At 33.1% G+C, this 21,473-nt stretch overlaps 1 protein-coding gene across 1 annotated transcript in view; it reads left to right on the top strand.

The window, feature by feature from the left end:
• The window catches only part of Dg (Dystroglycan), a gene marked incomplete at its 5' end in the record, with an annotated part of 473,071 nt that overhangs the window by 152,503 nt on the left and 299,095 nt on the right, over positions 1-21,473 (top strand). Inside the window, 1 exon segment of the mRNA XM_074178137.1 lies at positions 14,790-14,844.

Genomic DNA, 21,473 nt, shown 5'->3' with positions numbered 1-21,473 from the left:
TCGTTGGCCTCCTAGAACACCAGATGGCAATCCATTAGATTATTTCGTGTGGGGTTTCATTAAAAATATGGTTTACTCTACTCCAATAACAACAATGGAAGATATAAAATCGAGAGTTACAACTGCTTTCAATAGTTTGACTCCAGACTTGATCAGAAGCGCTACACATGACAATCTTTTGAAGAGATTACATGTTTGTCTAAGTAGAGGTGGAGATGTATTTGAACATATTCTGAAATACACTGACGATTAAATTAACTCATTAATTTATGGGTTTATTATTTTCAGTTCGTGTTTCAGCGTTAATAAAACTATTGTTTGAAGAGAAGTTTCATTCGATGGTTGAGGAGTATTTTAATAATTATATTTTCATTGTATTATCTGTGACTAATTGAGAAATATCAAACGAAATTTGTTTTACAAAAATGAGTGATGAACAAGGAAACCATGTCAATTTCCGTTTGAAACAGTTCATCTCGAAAACGGTTCAAAATAAAAATAGTATTATCTGAACAAAGTTCATCTAAAATTGGATGTAGAGCTCAAGAATGTTGAAATATAAAGGGTGTTCCATTTGAAAAAATTGAGTTCCACTCATTTTTTCATGAAATCAAAGTATCTGCATTTTTTGAAGACGCTGTATGAGGCAAATGAAAATATGACTCGGAGTGAAGATCCTCAAAGTATCACTCCACTCCATTTCAAATTTGATCGTTTTGGTGCAAGAGAGTTCAAGATTATCAGCATTTATAAAAGTTCATGTCGAAATTAATTTATATCTTCTAACCGGTAATAGATAGGTATAGGGAAATAGTATATGAATTTGTTGACAAAGTGATAATGAATCATAATATGATATTATATTCGGGGTGTTCCATTTGAAAAATCAAAGAAGCCGCTACTTTATAGTAGAAGCGACAACGCCGCTTCGTCTAAAATATTTTAGGCGTGTAGGTCATATTGACTTATGCATACTGTGGAATGTTCAGGTCGATCCGTTGAATAGTTTGCCAGAAACGGCTAATTAACGCTCATCATGAAAATCCCTGTATACCAACGTACTCAATATATGTTCTTGACTAATGAAAAAGTTCGATTGTGAGGTGCATTTTCTCAGAGACATATACTATACCTGAGCCTTGAATCAATTTGGGTGTAGTAAATTGCCAGTAACTGTGCCTTATTGAGAAAATCTCGAAGATTCTAAAACAGAAAATTCAGGGAATCAAATTTGCCCATCACAGAGGGTTTTCCATTTCAAAAATTAACCTAAATATACCCTCAAAAATCTGACAGATTCTTGAGTGATTCTCTGATTTACTATTCTTCATGTAACTATTAGATATTCAGTATTTCTACAAATAAACAAAATACAGCAAAAAATTTCCGAAATTTCCGAAATTTCTCATGTCTCCACTAAAAAAAAACTCGAGTCGATTTTTCGGTATCATTCAATAGAACCTCAATTCAACCTACATAACAAAATCCTCCCACAAGCATTAAGTGGAATTGGAAACATACCACTCATAACTAACTACATAAATGTCGTGTTACCATATATTGTTTATTGGTACATTTTTCTGTTTCAATTTTCCCAACAGTAGAAAAATTGAAGCTGTCATACTTATTTTAATTCGCAAGAGTACCTACGTATTTCAACTAAAAATTCACAAAATTCGAAATGAAGGCGCGATATCAGTTTCAAATATAGATAATGTTTTATTTTGTTTATTTTATTTATAGGTGGCAGATAATTTAAATCATCTTCGTTTAAACTATTCAATATGAATTCCAAAATTAAAAACTTTATGTCGAAAATGTCTAACGTATAGCTACGAGTATATAACGCGTACATCTGGATGTGACATTGATTTTTTTCTCGTCATTTCTCGAAAGCTACTTCCAAATATATCCCGCCGGGCCGGGAAATGACATTTTCCCGCACATTTCAATAACGTAGGCTGGAATTTCCCACGGTGTAATAATGAGATACCGAATAAAGACTGCGAGAGTTACCGTCTCATTTTCCAGCTACCGGAACGAAACCGTTTAATATTCAGGCTCCCTTTGATCAACCACAGTTTGTTGAATATTCATGACAAGAAATTGTTACCGCAAAACTCATATGCAGACTCGAAACAGATGCTGAGAATCCTATTATTCACTGTGAACACTTATGGTTCTTAAACGAATAGCTGAGTTAGTATCTTTCGTTACAACAGAATATTGAATTTTACTTTATGTCAGTTAATTCATTTTTACATTTCTCCAGACAGAACGGCTAGGTAGTGAAAAAAAACCAACTCAACACATACATCTCAAAAACAAATTAACATTCGCTAAGTATATGCAAATACTGGGTGGTAAATAACCCTGCATAATTGATAATAGAATAAACAAAATATTTTCTGAGAATGACATTTTCATGAGGTAATATAAACGGCAGAAAGCTGTGTCCAAATTTAGTGACGTCAAAAGGCTCTTTCAATCAGTGAGGTCGAGTAATTCTATAACAAGTGAAAGAAATATTTTCTTGGTACTTGAGACTAGGATACAATTGCGTTATCAGTTTCGCTTTTCTTCAACTACATGCTCTTCATTCATCAGTTGATGAACTTTCTCTGTCACAATCCAACCTAAAATTATGTTACTATTGGTAGAAAACGACGCTGGCGTAATAATTATACATACTAGAATGAAGTATTTTTTTTAACGTATTCCTGAAGGAAAATCGGTTCACACTGAGTTCCATATTCTTGCAGTAGTTTTTTGTTTACTGATGTACAGCAGAAAAGTTAATGTGGGCGCCAAACCTGTTAGGTCGAAAAATGGGAATCTGACAAAACAAATTCACGTGAACTTTTCGTCGAAAAAAATGACCCTGAAGAAGACCGAAGTTTGAATTAGAAATGAAATAATACTGGTGAATAAATACTGGTGAGGAATGTTACTCTCAAGTTGAATTGTTATCTTTAAAACTCAAAATGTTGACTTAAATCTTGAAGTTTCGAATTTAAAATCGAAATTTCATTGAATTGAATTGAAAAAAGAATATATTCAAGTAAAAAAATGTTTGTACTACACTGATAAAAATATTAAATACACTATTTATTGTTAGCAATTTATAACCACAATCTATTGTGTAATCATATAACGATAACGATACGATAACATAATTGTTTTCCAGTATAGAAAGTTTAAAAGTCACACAATTTATTTAGTAAAATTTCACATTAAAAAAGATTTGTAATTACATCACAAGTAAGGTTATTATAAACAATATACTGAGGAAATTTTCAGTGATAATAGCATGGTTTCACCATCAAATCTGTAATCTTACTGCAGCCTTCATATAATTGCACATTACTCGAAATGGATATTTTTCAGAATATGAGTATGAATACAATACGGAAATTGTATCTTTACAATGCGAAATCCCGAATTCATCTGTGGATATCTATTATATATAGGATAGGCATATGTAAAAATACACTGTAATATCAAAGTGTAAAATTACAAGGTATTATTACATTTTTGTTGTAAAACTACATGGTATTTCGTGGATATTACATAATAAAATCCAAAACCATTACAAAAATATATATTACAACAGAGAATTAACATAAAATAAATATTTCAAATAAACAATAATATTCATTTTTGAACTGAATAATATGAGGAACGATAAGAACTAACACAATAATAGTCCAAAGATTAAATACTATATGCAGGAAAACTGAAAATGTATTCGAGGAAAGAACCAGCTGTTTAAATTGTTGACATATCTAATAAGAATTGAGAACTAAAAATTGTAACTAACGTACTTGTGAATGGGTTCATTTATAAAAATAAATTTTCAAGATTTTCAACGAAAGGTAATACGATTCTACTGTTAATAGCAACTAGCCATTCAATTATCATTTGTATGTATCATAAGGAACATTTCAATTCTATTTTTATTTAAATGATGCTTGAAAAACCACTAAAAGTTAAATTTATTCCTAAATTTGGATACTTATATATCTATATATATTATCTATATATATTATCAAAGTTTATATTACATTTTGTATTGAGTATAAATTTTGATTCTGAATTCGAACTCCTCAAATTATTATTTTTTTCATTTATTTTTATGTAATCTAAATACATGTTGCCTGTAATCTGTATACGATTTCAAAATGACGCCACAGCCATTTCGGCGATAAATAAACTCTCAACACTTGGCAAATTTCTATGAAGATAATAGTGAATGTCATATTTTCTGATAGTATGACAATAGAATGTACACAAATTACATTTGAACATATTTGTTGTTTTCATATAAACAAAATATGTGTACTTACTGATCCACTCGATGAAATCAAAAACTTGCAACAAAGTTTGTGAAGAATTCTTCGATTCTAACCTATAACGTAACTGCTGACCACTATATTCAATAATCGAGCGTGGCCTGACTCCTTGTTCCCGATTTTATTATGGAATTCTCCACAACAAATTCTTTGATATTACACGATTAGTATTGTCTTCAATTAATATTTGTATTTTTACGTTGAAGAAGTCAAGCATTGAAAATTCCTAAACCAGAGGCGAAAAAGCTCTGCACGGCTGAATCTAAGGCATCGTCAGGTGAAGCTGACGTGCAAAAACACTCATATGGGAAGGTTATCGTGGGTATCAAGGTGGGAATCTTGCAACTTGACTATCCGACTACCTCATTAACATAGCATATGCTTTGTGCCTGCCCCGCTGGGGACCGAATCAGGTCTTTGAGAGTTCGGCAGAGCCGTACTCTTACCAAGTGACCTGAAAGACTACTCACCATACAAACTAATCGGCTTTGTTTAGAAGCTGGGTTTATTTGGCCGAGTGTGAATAGGTGTGAGCCATAAAAAACCCTTGCGGGTCGAATGCGGCGGAGGGTCGAATAGACCCACTCACTTTGGACCTAACTTAACCTAACTACAGAACTGATACATTGTGTTAAACATAATGCAATATTATAAACGGAAACTCAGTAAAGTAGGTACTATACTTTTTCCAGAATAAATATCGAATCAATAATTGCTTGATATATACCGTGAAACTTACAGAATGTATAACGAAATTTTACCAATATTTTTTGCAGTGTATTGAAAGAAATGAATAATTCCACATAAGACGTTCATTTTCAACTTTAGGAAGAGAGATGATATGAGCTTTGTTGTTGAGAATGTTATTCCGAATCGAAATACATGATGAAATATAGGGTGTTCAATTTAAAAAAATATCATTTTATGAAATATTTTGAAAACGCGACTTAATATTTTTTGTTTGTTTTAGGCATCGAGAAGGCCATTAAAAATTCTATTAGTTTGCCCATTCAACCAAATTCGTAGCATCAATAGTAACGGAGTTGGCAATGATGCCGGCCTAAATTTGGAACACCCTGTATATTTGCATATTGTTGAGTTTTTATTTGAATATCACCACAGTTGTGTTCATATTGTGTCTGCAGTCTTGTACATTTTATTGAATTAGGGTCACATTTAAAAATAAATTTAGGCATATAAGTCATCTCTATGAGAGACTTCAGTATTCAGGAGACACGAAAATAATAGTATATTACGTCCCGAATGGGATAAGGATCTAATTACCCATGAGTGAAAAATTGTAAGCACGGTACATTTATAGTTACACTAATATATCATCATATGATTCACATCAAAAAAAGATCCAGTAGTGGGATCAGAACTCAGGTTATAGAAAAAATATATGCAATATATTTACACGTTACCTCTGATCTCTGAGTTACTCTGGCGATTACCGATTTGATGTTTGATTGAGATATGAGTAGTAAATATGATTGATATTCGATTTGTGAGTGAGTAAATGAATTTGAAGAGTTTTAAATGAAATAATAATGTCAAATACGAATGTGAACAGGTATTTTTAGTCTGTAAAATATTTTCAAATCCTTTTCCTTGGCTGTTATAGGTCATAGAATTATCGGAAGTGGGCTTAGCTTTAGAGGCATGTGGCAAATAAAATACGATTGGCTGTTGGCTGGTGAGGTTGAACGATTCACTTTTTACCTTTATTTTGGGTCTTAGTGTTTCAAAAATTGTTGCAAAAAGTTCATAAAAAATGAATAGAAATGAAAAGGGGAGTTGTGTTACCTTCGAAAACGAATATTTGCCATCTGGAGCTTTTAATCTGTTCAAAAAATCTGTTCTGTTCTATTTTGTCCGTTAACCAGCTGTCGCAACCCTACGAACGACAACCTTCAGAAGTCGAAACTTATGCGAGCTAAGGATTAACGAGGTCTTACCTTTCAACGTGTAATTCCTAACACGGGTTTGACAATAGCAAGTGAAGATCGGTCGTTCAGACTAGGTCTTGAACACCGACCAACACGGCAGTCAATTCGAGTGAGTGAACAAAACACCCACGCCGAACCGCTTGGCTACCGACCGAATTAATGAATTGATTATTTGTTCAGTGGTAAGCGTCGACGATTTCTTCGGTTTATAACCATCAGATTTGCGTTTCAGAGAGGAAAGTACTTTGGAATAAGTTTTCAGAAAACCAAGTGTTTTTCTTCTCTCTCCAACTTATGAAATTTTCGAAATTATATTCGTATTTTGATTTCGCTGAGAGCAAATTATTCATCGCAATATTTGCTTGCTCGGTAATATCTGGTGGGGTAGTACAAATTTTTTGATCGTTACCATGAATTTTGACTTTTTAGGGAATACTGAATGACAACTTATAATTAAAACAAGTGGTTGTTGATTCACGGATATATAACTAGATTCATTGCCAACATTGCCAAAAATGTTTTTATTTCGATTTTACAGAGAACTTGAAGAGAAAATTAACTGATTTCGGCTTTTGGGCAATTGAATGTATTCATGAGATCATATTTATCAAAGAAAATGTTGCATATGTCATAATTTTTTAAATTTTCTCACAGCCTACCGGCTGTCAAACACGTAATGATTAGTTTGAAATGGAGGTAGTTGAAAAATAGGTTTAGTTCACTTGTAGAAAGTACGAGATTCATTTTATTTGTGATATATAAAATGAAATGTCCAAGTTAATCATATATACAAGCTCGTTAATCAATTAAACATAGTTACAATTCATCTAATAATAGGTAAGAGTAGACAACCCACAATACAGTATTGTATAGGAGGTCGTGTCTTAACTATATATAGCACTACGTATTCATTACATCGGATACTCGGTAGCTTAGGGTGTTAAACCTTTGAATGAGCAAATTATCAGTATTGCCGTCGGTGGTTCGAATCCCCGTGATATTACAAAATATATTTGATTAATCAGCATTATCCCATGTGGGTTAAACTTCAATATGGTTACTCCACGCATCAATGCTGAAAAATAAATATCTGTTTATCCTTTCGTTAGCGCGCTTCTGAGCTTTTGAAATGGAAACGCAGAAAACATTTTTTTCAATTTTCTAAAAAAAGATGGTTCACAAATATTTTCAATTTGTGAAGTATGATCATTTTTTCAAATATCTTTGAAGAATATTCCAAATGAGTTTAGGCTTCGCTCAATGCTTTTTTTTAATATTGTGTAATTTGATTCAATTGGTCGAATGTTTAATAAGTTGTGTGATTGTGAACAGCTCAGCAATTTAATCGGGTAGAATGATCTTTGAATTTGAAATCTTGATACTACAATTTCCATTTTGAAGAACGTGGATGGTATATGAAGTTTTTCAAAAGGTGGATCGTTTTGCTAAAATTTTATGAAAAAAAAATTGGACAGGCTGATATTTGGAATATTTTTTCATTTCATCTTGATGATTCTAAACGAAATTTGGTTCAGAATGATAATTTTTTTAAAATAAATATTTTTGTAAAGCATGTTGTTATTTGATCAAGCGGGAATAATTTTAGGAGACATAATTTTTTGTGGGAACCCTTTTTAGCTTTCAACTTCTGGAATATATTTATGAAGAGTGGAAAGCCAAAGAAAGAAAGAAAGAAACAATAAATTTATAAATAATAAATTTGTCACAAATATGTGTAGATCATGCTCACAAGTTTCTTTCAGATTCTCGTCACAGATTCTGTGACGAGAAAAAAGTTTGACATTTTATCTCTGATGACAGGTAACAAAATGTCACTTTTTATGAACTTACACACACACATATATATTTGTATATTGTATATTTAAATTTGTATATTGGACAGACCTCAAGACTTCTAAAAGGTCGAATTACGTCTCATAAACGTGATTGCAGAAGAAATGTTATATCATGTGCATTATCAGAATATGTAAATTAATTAGACCACCAAATGGACTATACTAATGCTAGTATTTTAAAAATTGAACAAAATTCCTACAAACGTTCTTTTCTAGAAATGATACACATAAATGAAGATTTAAAATCCATGAATAAAAGAACTGACTTGAATGGTCTCAGTCAAATTTATACTTATTTGTTTAAATTAGATAATGATAATCGAAGAAGAAATAGTAATGCTGATTCATCCAGTATGTAACTGATGTAAAACAAATTATTATTTTTATGTTATCAACAAATACTTGTCATTTATTGATTCATGTCAAAATTAATTTTCAAAATATTTTTCTTTTCGATTTGCTGCTAATTTTTTATATTGATCTCATGTTGAGTAAGTTATATCTGTGACGTTTTATACATATATTTTTACAATCATCTTTTCAGTTGTCCTGAAGAAGGAAATAAACATTTCCGAAAGCTTGACAAACTATCAAAGAGTTTTCATCATTGACCTTGACTGCAACCTCGAGATACCATCTAATATCCACATATATTATCCACAAATCCAGTGGCGTAGTCAGATTTTTATTACAAAACGCTTGCACCACAAATCTCTCACATTACCATATTTTCAGGAGTTATAACTGTAGAACGCATTGAGCTGTTGACTTCGGATTTTCACTGTACAAATTCACTGGTGTTCTACTTGGTGATGACAGTGTTGTCAGATCTCAAATATGTCTATAATCTGAATAAAAATTACAAACAAATACTTTGTTTCCAAAATTGAAGTTGTTGTAACTTCGTTGTTAACAAATATTTTTTAATGAAAATTTGACAGTTTTGATTTATAACGACTACGAATCCAGTGGTGTAGTCAAATTTGAAAACAAAAATTGCCTAATAAACTTTTGCCGTTTTTGACAAACAAAAAAAACCATAGAGTGCCTTGGAAATGAAACTAAAATTGTGAAAGTTAGTGTCAAGATACAGTTTTTCATGCTTAATATTTCAATAAAAAAAAATTGAGATTGTTTGAAAAATGCACATTCTACAGGGGTGGTTCCATTTTAAATGGGTCACACTGTATATATATATATATATATATATATATATATATATATATATATATATATATATATATATATATATATATAAAAGCAGTTATTAACCGGACATAGCACTCAAGAAAGTGGCAAACCATAGACATGTGTTTCGGGCTTTTGGCCCATCATCAGTATGGTGCAGCCAAGTGTAAGAATGGGCAAAACTTGGTTACCAAAAAATAGAAATACAAATGCACGGAGCCACCAGCAGGAGCCAACCGCACATTTGTGGCTTCAGTTGATAGATCTTGTGTATACAAGAAAACTATCAAAATCACCACGGAGGTAGCAATAGCTACCTGCGTGACATCCGGGTCCAGGAAATTATACAAATATGAAAGTTATTGAGTGTCTTGATATTGAAATAGAAGTTATTAATCGGACATAGCACTCAAGAAAGTGGCAAACCATAGAATACGTCTCCGCTTCGTGTCGGGAGACAACACAACCTCGAGCTAAAATCTAATACTTTTTTCCCTTGTTTAATAAATATGCTTATAATGCAATGCTCATATGGAAATATATGTGATTGATGACTTGTTTACTTCATGGTCATTCATGATCACTTAAATGAAATGAATTAAAACACTTTTGTCTAAATACCACTGGTAAATTTCATTTATACGACCGTATAGTATTTAGACAAAAGGGTTTTATTCATTTCATTTAAGTCATATGGAAATAATTGTTTCGAAAGTTTTTTCCCTTTCGTGTGATTCAGTGTCTCATAGACACTGTTTTATGGTGAAAACAAAGTGAAATGAAAAATTATTAAATATTAATTGACTTGAAATAATTGTCTTTTTTACCGTTTTTTACACATTGCGCTGTAAATATTCAAGTTCAAAAACTTGGGAACTTTGGAATTTGGATATTTGCCAAGACACTTTTTATACAATATATCGGTAAACCAATCTACGTATATGAAAATATACAAATCCTTATTCATATCACTCTAAGGAATTTTATTCATAACAAATGAAGTTATATTCATCCGAGTTTCAACTAAACAGCGCTCGTTCACAGAAAAGCCCGAATCTACTGAAAATGTTGATACTCCGAAATATATGGGCGTTACGAAAATAAATACGTGATCTTCAAAGAATTTATTACATTTTATACTACTAGCTCGAGATTTATTATGAGTTTTTCAAGGTTTCTTCGGTGATTTGTGGAGACAGGAGAAATGGAAAACAGCAGGGCGGATGCAATATAGGAATTATGGCTTCCCGCTTTAGGTGCGAAATTTTATGAAATATGGTCTAAACAATTCATTTATGGATGCACCCTGAAATGAGCATCCCTTCAGTCGTGAAGGGTAATACATTTCTTTTTATATTTTTCTTTCGTGTGCTGAAGAGTATCTTGGAAAATGGCTCCTTTACTAACTTTCATTTATACTACAGCACTTCATTTGCTCCAGTCTGGGTCACACGATCCTTTTTTTTTAGAACTTCTGTCCAAGAGCATTGAAAATTATGATCCAGGGCTCATTCGATTCGGAATGACCACTAGCAACTTTTTGAAAAATTTCAAGAGGGGCTCGAAAAAATTGCAAAATTTATAAACAATTTAGTAAAAAAACAAGGGGGGTTTGGTTTTTTGCAAATATCTCCGAAAATATTGAAGATATCCGAAATTTGAAAAAAGATCCTTAATGAGGAGGAAATACCCTAAAAAAAATCACCTCCCGAAACTCTATCACCAATATTTATAATTTTAATTTAGAGGCAAAAATAAAGCTAAAAGCTGAGATACGAGGAGTCAAAAAGTTGTAAAAGTTGTAATCGTCATTATATGCATAAGTATACCACGTATATATATATATATATATATATATATATATATATATATATATATATATATATATATATATATATATATATCTCTGAAGTTGTAATTTAAGTAAAAATATTTTTTCATTGGTATACATAAGTATAAATCTAAGAATAGCAGGTAGAATATATTGGTTAAACAGGCTAATAACGATGCCGACGTACTGATTATTGAAACAGCTATAGAGCAATTTAATTTGACAAATACAACTATTGTTGTTGGTGAAGATGTAGACTTACTCGTACTTCTTACTGCTTGAACTCCACCTTCTTTCTAAAGCCAGGAAAAGCTCAAAGTCAAACCGAAATATATTCGTCAAAAAGTGTATCTACTTTTGCAAAAAGTCAAAATCATGTACTATTTTTAGACGCAATAACTGGCTGTGATACGACGTCTGCATTTTACAGGAGGGGTAAAGCAACAGTCTTTAAAATGTTCGAAAAACCAGATTTAGTTCAATATGCTGAAGTTTTCAAAAAAAGTAATTCGACTCAACAAGAAATTATCACCAACGGGATTCAGTTTCTTCTTTCTAAAAAAACCACCTGCTTAGATAAGTATCGATATGCATGTTTCGTAAAACACACTAAAAATAAGAAACAGGTGCAATTAGCTTGTCTTCCTCCAACCTCAGTTGCTGCTCATCAACATCTTTTCCGGGTATATTACCAAGTTCAAGTGTGGCTTGGTTATCAGCTAGACCCAAAAGACTGGGGTTGGAAGTTGGTCGACAATGCATTAGAACCTATTCAGAGTTTACTCCCCACCTGCGCCGGAAAAACTGCTGAACACAATTTTTTGCAACTGTAAAAAGGGATACAGCGCTAAATGTGGTTGTAAAAAAGTTGGACTGTTGTGTTCTCTGGCATGAACACAATGTCAAGGCCAGTCATGTTCTAATGCTGAATCACCAATAATGGATAATTCATTTGATACCAACGAGGAAACATGCGATACATCACTTTTGACGCAGTTTACCTACACCCAGGATAAACATCAAGAAGAAGATCAAGAAGAAGAAGAAGACTAAGAAGAAGAACGACAAGAAGTATCTGAAGGTTATGACTCAGATGAATAAATTTTTACATTTTTTTAATTTCAATGGCTTTTATAATTTCCAACCCTTCCTAATATATTTTATTATGCAAGTTTTCAATTTGACAGAATCACATCACACATGTGGAATAGGCCTACTGGGGAAACCACGGTAAAAAAAACGTGCTAAGTACACTACCTCATAGGTGACGTGGAAACGTGTGCATATAATGACGATTACAACTTTTACGCCTTTTTGACTCGTCGTATCTCAGAAACGGTGGCTCTAAGAAACAAAAGTATCGATACATTTTTTGTAGAGAATTTTATGATATATAATTTTTATCTGAGGTTATTTTTTGATGAAACTTACCGTTTTCCTTAAAAACAATTTTTTTCGAGATTTTTGACCTTTGACCTGGAATACATTTTTTTCCAGGCATCGCAATCATTCGGAATTTCAAAATCTCATTTTTAACTATGTTTTGAACAATTACACGCGTTTGCAGCTTGTTGTAAATGTATGTACCTTCCAATGTCTAGATTGACCGGATTATTAGTTAAATAACTAATTTTTACAAGTTTTAAATTCACATAAAAACCTTGATAATTTTCAAACTAAAAACCTCAATTGTTCTCCACTTTTTGGAGCCTCTTTAAAAGCATTCAAAAAAAGATTCCCGTTGGAAAAATTAAAAAATTTAGATTTTCCACTTTGTTATTACCTAATAATCAAAAACGTTAATAAGTGAAAAATTCAATTGAAGCAATGATTTTTGACAGATTTTGTTCTTATAATTTCCAGCCCATGAGAAGATACGATACGCTGGAGTTTCTCTGTATGACTTCGATTATACAAACTCGAGACTATTGTGAAATAGAATATGAATTCAAAATTTTCAAAACTACACCTCACGATTTGATCTCCACAAACTTTGTTTGTGGAGATCAAATTATGAGGTGTATTTTTTTAAATTTCTATGGATATTCATCAAGTTACGGCCGAATCAATTACAGAATTCAAAATTGTCGAAATTTTCTGTTCTGAGGTTTATTTTCAGCACATTCAAAAAACACACTTCAGTGTGAGATTTCCACTTGAAAGTTTACAAAACCACGACACGTGTTTCGCTTTTGACGTCACAATTCTGTTCAAACAAATTCTGTGTTGTGCTTTTGAAATAATTTGAATCATTATTACCAATACTACTGATGAATTCATTATTTAGAATATTTACCTTTCCAGGAACAACTCATAATACTAGAGAATAATGAATACAATTTTTACCTGGGCCATCATTTTACCTACTTTTAGGATCGATCCTCATTACCAATTTCCTCCTTGCAAACGTAATTCAATATACGGGAACAATTAAAACTCTTTGATCATTGAGGTTGCACATAGGCGCCTGATCCTACTTGAAGCATCGACAACCACTAAAAGAGCTTTAGTTTTTCAGCTGACAAGTTTTACAAGAGCTCTCTTGCTAACATTGTGACAATAAATTCAACACATTTGACGCAAATTTGTCAAAAATTTGTGAAATTACCACATGATAAATTTATTACCTAGAACATTTACCTTTCTAGGAATAACTAATGAAACTGGAGAATAATGACTACAATTTCCTGTGAAGATCTATCCTAATTACCAATTTCGTCCTTGCAAACGTAATTCAAGAAAGGGAAACAATTCAAATCTATTTGATCATTGAGTTTACACATCGGCGTCTGATTCTACTTCAGATATTGATAATGTTCAAAAGGATTATAGTTTTTCAGCTATGTTTATAAAAGCTCTCTTGCTAACGTTGAGTCAATGAAATTAATACATTTGATACAAACTCGTCAAGAATTTGAAGTAAATGTAGGTATAATAAATGAAGTATTTGTTTTAACACTAATATTCTGGCCACCTTTTTTCTTGATAGAAACTGTGAATTCATTCAATATTTCCCGAAATGAATAAGTATGCGCCCAATATACGAAATTTCATATCAATTATGAAAATTGGTTATTCTAAATATCCAAAAAATTCGAAAGGCTATACATTATTTGACGTAATGAAACAGTGATAGTGTACAATCCAAAGGTTATGAGTTCGAATCCGCCATCGACTAGATATTATTCTTGTGCTCGTAACTACTAAAAAAGTTGCATGGAATCCGGTACTGACCAGACTGTGAATAGTCACAATACTGTTCAAGTTGCTCTAAATGTTATCTTCATAGCCTACCCATGATACGAGAGAGACTAATGACACTATTTTTCGATGTCAAATATACAAAATTAAAAAAAATTAACTCATTTGGATTCATTGCAAAATAACTATGGAATTCTATGGAAACTATGGAATAACTCGAATTCAGTCAAAAAAAAAGAGTATTCGTATTGACACACTATTTTGTTTGTAAATTATTAGTATATAACATCCCCACTAAGTGATTTAGACAAAACATTACAATCTTCAATTGGATTATTCAATTACCAAAATTCTTTGAAATAATTGGTGAATTTCGTTGTACAGTTTCTAATAAGTCTTTCATTTGTTGCAGGCACACAAGTCGCTTTGAAATCATAAGTAGGCAAAATTACTACTGGACTTGAAAGGTAAGTGCTGCATTTTATTTCTACGTCTCAATCGCAAAATATCTCTCTCCTAATTGGAATTGTACCTACTTCAAGTTTCGTAAGCAAACTAAGGTCAGATTGAATTTTTCTTGCACTATTGATGAACATGATTTGAGTGTGCTTTGAGCTTTAACTACTGTTGAACTGTTTCGTTTTTCGAAATATATTTGAATTACTCATGTTACTCTTCCCAACCAGAACCTAAAATGTACAGTAAGAACAGTCCAATGTAATAGATCCATTCCATAAATAGTCATTATTGAAAGTTGAAAGATCCGGTGTCAAAACAATGTTGGTAACCACACTTTTGACACTGGTAGCGATGTGTCAAAAATTTTTATTGTCAAAGACGTGTCGTAACGATTTACAACTAATTAACTAAAAGTTGTTCACAAACTGACTGAAAGATTATCACGCGCAATCAATAATTTTTGTGGGTAACTTGTTTATGTTCATTCTACACCAACATTGTATATGACTTTGGTAAAATTTATTTGTATATTTTTTCAGTGTGAATGAATGTTATTATTATTATATGAACACGGCATCTCTGTCTTTCATGACATAACGAGATCGTTCTGAGTTATGGAATAAGCATATTATGAAAATTGAATTATTTTGCTTTCCTACTCTCCTTTTATGAATCTCTAATGTTCCGTTTCACTGAATCATTCAAAATAATTATAAAACCGTTTTTCCATGCTCTGTAATAATGAAAATGCGTCGTCTGACATTTCAGGGAAATTCATGTTTCACTCCTTAGATGTAAAAACTTTTTCGTTTCCATCCTGCAGAACATTAAAATAATCAGTTTCCAAAGAGAATTCATTTAGTTTCCGACTTAGTTTGTAAGAGTCTCTTCCTGTTTATAAGTTTGTTTTTTTGTTAATTGTAGAAGGCGAAAGTGATTCCAATTTACTTGGAGTTACAGTGACAAATGTATTGAATTGGATCGAAAAGAGTGAAAAGAACCAGTTTGAGAATTTTTTCAGAATATGTTTTACTGTTAACCACCTGTCGCCCATTCTATGAACAAAAACTCTCAAACTTGTGCAAGCCAAAGATTAACGAGGTCTCAACTTTTAACGTGCGATTCCTACCACGATAGATTTAGCATTAAACAACCTTGTAGAGAAAATCTCCCAATGCACTACCTAAATCCATAGGATCGTTTCTGGCTAGGAAAGGTACAGAGTCGACCATAACTGGCTGGATCTATGCCATGCTGATAAACAGAACTGCTACTACGACTCTTCAAGGCGAGGCCATCAGGTTCAGGGTCACCAGAGGCTGCCCTCAAGGTTGAGTACTATCTCCCCTTCTATGGTCGCTCCTGATGGATAGTCTACTTGATGCCCTCAACAAAAGAAAAGTAGATCTGCAAGCTTATGCAGATGACCTTGTCATCTTGGCAAAGTCCACGTCGGGAAGGATAACCAAAGCATAATGGACGTTGTTCACAGTTGGTCTGGCAACCCCAGCAAACTCCCTTCACGAGGAGGAGAAATTTGGACTATCTAACGCCATTTTCCCTCAATGGTGAGGTCATTCCATTTGGAACGGGGGTGAAATATCTTGGTATTGTCCGTAACAAAAAACTCATCTGGAACGCTCACTTGAAAAAAGTTTTACACAAAGCCATACTGTCCCTATAGACATGTCGAAGGATTTGTGGTAAAACTTGGGGGTCCCAAACAAATCCATTGGATTTATGTGATGATTGTCTAACCAATGATCACTTATGTTGCAATTGCCTGATGGCCAAAGGCTTTACAAAAAACGGCCCAGGAGAAGCTCTCTGGCTTACAGAGACAGGCTTGTCTGGCTATCAGTGGTGCCATCAGTACCAATCCGTCAGCGGCCATGGAGTTCCTTCTAGATCTATCTCGTCTCCACATTTTTCTGGAGAGGCTAGATAGACTGAATATAGACATTGAAAATTGCACAAATCAACTTGATGCAGTCTGAAAGTCACAGCATTCTGGAAATGACCACTGATTTTATGCCTCCAACTGTCAATTACGAACTGCCTTATAAAGTACTGTTCCCGAGTATAGAGGACTGGATCCTCCGGGAGAAGGAAATATTAGGAGCAGATAGTTGTTGGTTCACAGATGGATCAAAAACACCTTCAGTTTCTGGTGCAGGTGTTTTCAGTCGCAGACCCTGGACAGAAATATCAACCTGCCTAGGAGCCTATGCGACTGTATTTCAAGCGGAAAGTTAGGCTATTGAATTATGTGCGGAGAAATTGGAAGAATCCAACCTTATACACGAGTTAATAAAAATATGCTCGAATAGTCAAGCGGCGTTGGAAGCTCTTGGCTCCTACCGAGTAACGTCTAAATTGGTAGCAAATTTGCCAAAAACGACTCTCACCGATAGGAAGACTTAACAGATTATCTCTAGTCTGGATTCCTGGCCATACTGGCCCGGATGCCAATGAGGCTGTTGACTCCCTTGCAAAGGAGGGCATCGCTTCAGGCTTTGCCAAACAAAGATTGGACACCTGGATGGCAAGAAGATTTATAGACTTCTGGCAGAATCTTCCAGGAAAGACTCATACCGAGGCGTTTATTCACTCTTCGTAGCTTGATACCAAACAGTTGTTGGACTACAGTAAGGATGAACTACGATGTCTAACAGGCTTTCTTACAGGTCACTGTCATTTGAATCATCATATGCAGAGACTCGGACTGTCGGAAGACAGTGTGTGTCGCCTCTGTTTGAAAAATGATTAAATAGCAGAGCACATACTTTGTGCCTGACCCGCTGGGGACCGAATCAGGTTTTTAGAATTCGGCAGATCCGTACTCTCACCATCTGACCTGAAAGACCATCATACAAACTAATCGGCTTCGTTAAGAAGCTGGGTTTATTTGGTCGAGTGTGAATAGGTGTGAGCCACAATAAACCCTTGCGGATTGCGGTAGAGGGTTGAATAGACTCACTCACTTTGGGCTTAATCTAATCTACCACGGCTTGGACGGTCGATTGAATGATGGAAACAAACCATTGACACCAACCTGACCGACTACCTAAATTAAACTTAACGGCTACTGGTTGGGTTTCCGGTCAACATTTTGTTGACAATAAAGTGACAATGAATTTTTGTAGATCTTTGAGTAGAAACCAAATCAAGTTGAAACGAATTTATCATATCAGAAGATAGTAATAATCGTTCTAGAGAAAGTTCAAAAAGACTAGAGCAAGCTAAAGAAAAGCAAAGGCGTTACATTTTGAATACGATCGCAGGTACAAAACTGTAGATATGCAATGGATACAAGAATGATCTGAGTAACCCTCAGGTTAGGGCGTGGCCATACAACCCTCCCATCTAGTAACAGTGGAAGATGTTTGCAATCTTCAGCATCATTCAGCACCTGACACCTCGCTAACTACTGGCTTTAGACCATTAACATAATGCATTTTTTCTATAATGGATAGCTAAATGGATTCAAAATGATGTGAAAACCGCATGGTGAAAACCGCATATTGATATCTATCATCGTTTCTAAGTTACAGCACGTTTTTCGATATTGTGCAAATGTGCATTAAATTTTGATTGAAGCAACTAGTTATTTTTGTTCGAATTTTCAAACACATTCGCATAAGTCGTTTTAGGAGCTTTTGAAAATAATCCCAAAACGTCAACACGAAATCTGAAAATATAAACAGACTTACCAAGAACTAACGTTAGTAGAGTTTTAAAATCACAAATTCAATCCATACAGGATCAGAACAGTTCATCAACTCAGACCACGAGGTTTTGAATGCCGCATGACTTTTTGCCAGCGGTTCTTGGAAAGTTGTAACCAACTGCGTGATTTTTAGTTAAATTATATTTGGCCGGCTAGGTCACCGAACCTAATTCCTATGGATTTTTACTTCTGGTGAACGTTGAAAGATCTCATTTTCAAATTGCCGACCCTAGATACGAAATGGAACCTTCTCTCACTTCTATTGAACTTTTTTTTAAGGACGAATCACGAGCACTACAGGAAATCCTTAAAGCCCTCTAAGAGCGGTGCCTGTACGATGAATTAATCATTCAATTAATTAATTCGGCTAAAAACGTTTGGAAAAGGTGTCGCCTGTATATAGGAGAAGCTAGTAGACATTTCGAACACGTTCTCTGAAGAAATATATTTTATTGTTTGTTATTTGTCATTATTTTTATCCTTGTTGAAGTTTCATTTATTAGTAGTAAATATAGTATAGATTGTTATCAGTTTTATTGAGAATATGCGTTTTATTTAATGCTGTGAAAAGCTTTTTCAACATTAGGTATTTCATGAAATTTGTCCCTCAAACACAGCCATTAGTTTCCATCTATCTAGTTTGAAAGTGTCCAATTTGGCCCACTCTTTACAGATTGAATCATCAAGATTTCCTCTATCCAATGGTCCCGTGTTAACGAATAATTTGTACTGTTATTTTTTTTGCATATACAGGGTATTTCATATTCGATGGTCCATTAGACGTATCTAGAGTCCAACAAAAGATAAGAGTTTCAAATTTTGGTAATCGATATAGATGGCTGTGACCTATCGTTTGAAAATATTTTCATTGCCGCATTGTTGCCACATCTACACGTAACATACATCAACTTGGAAATTTTTAGTTGAATACTCTATATTATATCATTTTTGAATTCTACATCGAAATCCAAGTTACTTTTGAGAACCATGTTCTATACCTATCTCTCACCGTTTTTAAAATAGTAATTATTTTGTAATTTTTATTGGCGAAAACATGGTATATTTAATATCGCATGAATTATCTGATACATCGAACTCAAATTCTGGCAACATTGAGGTAAGGTATGTTGTTCGTTATTTCAGAACGAAACTCAAATCTTATTTCATACGAAGTGTCTGAAAAATACGTCTCAATTTGTATTTTTGAAAAAAGACCATAACTAATTTTTTTCAAATGGAACACCCTGTATATTATTCAATATCAAATTCAGCCAACCAATTTGAACAACTTTGATCAACTATGTCCTATACCTATCTCTGAACGTTTATGAGATATGAACTATTTCTAAAAAAAATTTGCTCCTATGCAAGCATAAAATTTCCAATTAAATTTAAAATCGAGTTCATAATTCACACACTCTCAAAATTTCAACTTTGCAAAAATGGAGTAGGTCTCGAGCCTTTGGAAATTTATTTCGTCAGATTGAAAATTGACAAACTTCGGCAAGGATAATGGTGTATTATATTTAAACAACAAAAGAATGGATTTGACAACAACTTGTTTAAATAGTTCGACTGTCATATTGAATAGTGAAGATGGATAATAATAATTATTCCAACTCTGAAAATCCTAAATTCGTTTTATATTCATTTATTTCACTTCAGAAAATCTCCATTTCCTTAGACAAATTGAATTTCAACAAAAATTCAGTTTTAATATTTTTTGTATGCTTGTTTGATAAAGTTTTTATTTGCATTTATGAAGAAAAGTTGAATTCCGAAAATTATTAGATATAAAATATTTAGATATTCTGAGATCGACTGTGAGTGATTTTCCAGACAATTTGCCCCTGAACTTGTATCGGAATTGTTGGTATCAGTTAGTGGGATCACCAGATCTGACTCCCCTAGATTTTTACCTCTGGGGAAAAATCTAAGAAAGGATATATAGAACACCTATCAATACGAAACAGGAACTGAAAGGTCGGGTTAGATGTGCCTTCGAATAAATCGACTCGTCAGAAATACGCAGAGCCACGACTGATCACATAAAAACATCAATCCGTCAATGTTTACAAGTGAATGGTCAGCATTTCAAGCAGCCGAGCTTTTGAATTTTTGTCATGTCAGTATCAAATGTCAAATAATTGCGAAACTAAGTTCACAATATAATCCCTTGTTTTATAGTTTAGAATTAATTTTGTTATCAATTTAATTTTGAAAAGTGTTCGTTTTTCTGTCAAAATTGTAATGTTTGTCATACACCCACTATTAATTTTCATTCATGTATTCCATTAAACCTTTCTGAATTAATATAAAGTTATTATTCATTATTCATTGTGTTCAATAAATACATTTTTCGCCGAATTTTGTATTTGAAGTGTTATATTTGTATAGAAGCCAAAAAATTAAAAATAAAAAAATTATATCATATCTCATAAACGGTCAGAGATAGATATACGACATAGTTGATCAAAGTTGTTCACATTGGTAGGCTGAATTCGAAAATTGAATAATATACAGGGTGTTCCATTTGAAAAAAAATTATGGTCGTTTTTCGAAGATGCAAACGTATTTTTCAGACACTGTATATAAAATAATATCTTTGTTTCGTTCTGAAATAACAACCATCATAACTTATCTTAATGTTGCCAGAATTTGAGTTCGGTGTATAGAATAGGTATAGAACATGTTCAACAAAAGTAATTCGGATTTCGTTGTAAAATTCAAAAATGTTATAATATATAGGGTGTTCCATTTTAAATTTCCAAGTTGATGTCTGTTACATGTAGATGTGGCAACAATGCGGTGATGAAAATATTTTCAAACGATAGATCCCAGCCATCTACATCGGTAACTAAAATTTGAAACTCTCTCCTTTTTTTTCTTAATACGTCTAATAGACCA

Source organism: Leptinotarsa decemlineata, unplaced genomic scaffold (genome assembly GCF_025532065.1).
Source record: "Leptinotarsa decemlineata unplaced genomic scaffold, Ldec_3_MD MMD2_tig00003348_RagTag_RagTag, whole genome shotgun sequence".
Classification (NCBI taxonomy): domain Eukaryota; kingdom Metazoa; phylum Arthropoda; class Insecta; order Coleoptera; family Chrysomelidae; genus Leptinotarsa; species Leptinotarsa decemlineata.
This window is presented reverse-complemented; position numbering and strand designations above follow the sequence as displayed.